Consider the following 3,440-nt stretch of genomic DNA (forward strand, 5'->3'; position numbering starts at 1 on the left):
AGGTTCATGCTCTACAACATCTGCAGAGTACGACCCTGCCTCACACAGGAAGCGGCGCAGGTCCTAATCCAGGCACTTGTCATCTCCCGTCTGGATTACTGCAACTCGCTGTTGGCTGGGCTCCCTGCCTGTGTCATTAAACCCCATACAACTCATCCAGAACGCCGCAGCCCGTCTGGTGTTCAACCTTCCCAAGTTCTCTCACGTCACCCCGCTCCTCCGCTCTCTCCACTGGCTTCCAGTTGAAGCTCGCATCCGCTACAAGACCATGGTGCTTGCCTACGGAGCTGTGAGGGGAACGGCACCTCAGTACCTCCAGGCTCTGATCAGGCCCTACACCCAAACAAGGGCACTGCGTTCATCCACCTCTGGCCTGCTCGCCTCCCTACCACTGAGGAAGTACAGTTCCCGCTCAGCCCAGTCAAAACTGTTCGCTGCTCTGGCCCCCAATGGTGGAACACACTCCCTCACGACGCCAGGACAGCGGAGTCAATCACCACCTTCCGGAGACACCTGAAACCCCACCTCTTTAAGGAATACCTAGGATAGGATAAGTAATCCTTCTCACCCCCCTAAAAGATTTAGATGCACTATTGTAAAGTGGCTGTTCCACTGGATGTCATAAGGTGAATGCACCAATTTGTAAGTCGCTCTGGATAAGAGCGTCTGCTAAATGACATAAATGTAAATGTAAATAAGTATCATCAATCATCAATCACAATATCCCATAATGACATCACAATACTCCATAATGACATCACAATACCCCATAATGACATCACAATACCCCATAATGACATCACAATACCCCATAATGACATCACAATACCTCATAATGACATCACAATTTACCATTTACATAAGTATTCAGACCATTTAATCTGAACTTTGTTGAAGCCCCTTTGGCAGCGATTACAGCCTCCAGTCTTCTTGGGTAGATGATACAAGCTTGGCACACCTGTATTTGGGGAGTTTCTCTCATTCTTCTCTGCAGATCCTCTCGGGCTCTGTCAGGTTGGATGGGGAGCATCGCTGCACAGCTATTTTCAGCTAGTGTGTCATTAAGGGGTATTGTGTCATTGTGGGGCATTATGTCATTATGGGGTATTGAGTCATTAAGGGGTATTGAGTCATTATGGGGAATAGAGTCATTATTGGGTATTGTGTCGTTATGGGGTATTGTGTCGTTATGGGGTATTGCGTCGTTATGGGGTATTGCGTCGTTATGGGGTATTGAGTCATTATGGGGTATTGTGTCGTTATGGGGTATTGTGTCGTTATGGGGTATTGCGTCGTTATGGGGTATTGTGTCATTATGGGGTATTGTGTCATTATGGGGTATTGTGTCTTTATGGGGTATTGCGTCGTTATGGGGTATTGAGTCATTATGGGGTATTGTGTCATTATGGGGTATTGTGTCATTATGGGGTATTGTGTCATGGGTTATTGAGTCATTATGGGGTATTGAGTCATTATGGGGAATATAGTCATTATTGGTTATTGTGTTGTTATGGGGTATTGCGTCGTTATGGGGTATTGTGTCATTATGGGGTATTGTGTCGTTATGGGGTATTGCGTCGTTATGGGGTATTGCGTCGTTATGGGGTATTGAGTCATTATGGGGTATTGAGTCATTATGGGGTATTGAGTCATTATGGGGTATTGAGTCATTATGGGGTATTGAGTCATTACTGGGTATTGAGTCATTATGGGGTATTGAGTCATTTTGTTTTATATGTTATATTCTTCGAAGTAGCCACCATTTGCCTTGATGACAGCTTTGCACACTCTTGGCATTCTCTCAACCAGCTTCAACTGGAATGCTTTTCCAACAGCCTTGAAGGAGTTCCTTCATATGGTGAGCCCTTGTTGGCTGCTATTCCTTCACTCTGTGGTCCAACTCATCCCAAACCATCTGAATTGGGTTGAGATCAGGTGATTGTGGAGACCAGATTATCTGATGCAGCACTCCATCACTCTCCTTCTTTGTCAAATAGCCTTGAGGTGTGTTTTGGGTCATCGTCCTGTTGAAAAACAAATGATAGTCCCACTAAGCACAAACCAGATGGTCTTGCGTATCGACGCAGAATACTAGTGTAGCCATGCTGGTTAAGAATGCCTTGAAGTATATATACATCCCAGACAGTGTCACCAGCAAAGCATCCCCCACACCATCACAGCTCCTCCTCCATGCTTCACGGTGGGAACACGAGAGATCATACGTTCACCTACTTTGCGTCTCGCAAAGACATGGCGGTTGGAAGCAAAAATCTCTAATTTGGACTCATCAGACCAAAGGACAGATTTCCACCGGTCTAATGTCCATTGCTCGTGTTTCTTGGCCCAAGAAAGTCTCTTCTTATTATTGGTGTCCTTTAGTTGTGGTTTCTTTGCAGCAATTTGACCATGAAGGCCAGAAGGCCTGTTTCTTCTCTGAACAGTTGATGTTGAGATGTCTGTTAATTGAACTTTGAATCATTCATTTCTGCTTCAAACGAGGCTGATAACTCTAACGTATCCTCTGCAGCAGATGTAACTCTGGGTCTTCCTTTCCTGTGGCGGTCCTCATGAGAGACAGGTTCATCATAGCGCTTGATGGGTTTTCCGACTGCACTTGAAGACACTTAAAAAAGTTCGTGACATTTTCCAGATTGACTAACCTTCATGCCATAAAGTAATGATGGACTCGTTTCTCTTTGCTTATTTGATCTGTTCTTGCCATAATATGGACTTGGACCAAATAGGGCTATCTTCTGTATACCAACCCTACCATGTCACAACACAACGCATTAAGAAGGAAAGAAATTCCTGCTAATTAAAATGCATTCCAGGTGATTACCTCATGAAGCTGGTTGAGAGAATGCCAAGAGTGTGTGTTACGTTCCCCCAGTTTCTGTGTTATGGTTTTGTTTGTGTGTGTTTCAGGATGGCAGAGAGAGAGAGAGAGAGAGAGAGAGAGAGAGAGAGACAGAGAGAGAAGAGAGAGAGAGAGAGAGAGAGAGAGAGAGAGAGAGAGAGAGAGAGAGAGAGAGAGAGAGAGAGAGACACACAGAGAGAGAGAGAGAGAGAGAGAGAGAGAGAGAGAGAGAGAGAGAGAGAGAGAGAGAGAGAGAGAGAGAGAGAAAGAGAGAGAGAGAGAGAGAAGAGAGAGAGAGAGAGAGAGAGAGAGAGAAAGAGAGACAGAGAGAAGAGAGAGAGAGAGAGAGAGAGAGAGAGAGAGAGAGAGAGAGAGAGAGAGAGAGAGAGAGAGACAGAGAGAGAGAGACAGAGAGAGAGAGAGAGAGAGCAGAGAGAGAGAGAGAGAGAGAGAGAGAGAGAGAGAGAGAGAGAGAGAGAGAGAGAGAGAGAGAGAGAGAGAGGAGAGAGAGAGAGAGAGAGAGAGAGAGAGAGAGAAGAGAGAGAGAGAGAGAGAAAGAGAGAGAGAGAGAGAGAGAGAGAGA

The 3,440-nt window shown here is 45.6% G+C and overlaps 1 protein-coding gene across 1 annotated transcript in view; it reads right to left on the reverse strand.

The window, feature by feature from the left end:
- The window catches only part of unc5a (unc-5 netrin receptor A), a 641,788-nt gene that overhangs the window by 200,836 nt on the left and 437,512 nt on the right, over positions 1 to 3,440 (reverse strand).

Source organism: Oncorhynchus keta, chromosome 4 (genome assembly GCF_023373465.1).
Source record: "Oncorhynchus keta strain PuntledgeMale-10-30-2019 chromosome 4, Oket_V2, whole genome shotgun sequence".
Taxonomy (NCBI): domain Eukaryota; kingdom Metazoa; phylum Chordata; class Actinopteri; order Salmoniformes; family Salmonidae; genus Oncorhynchus; species Oncorhynchus keta.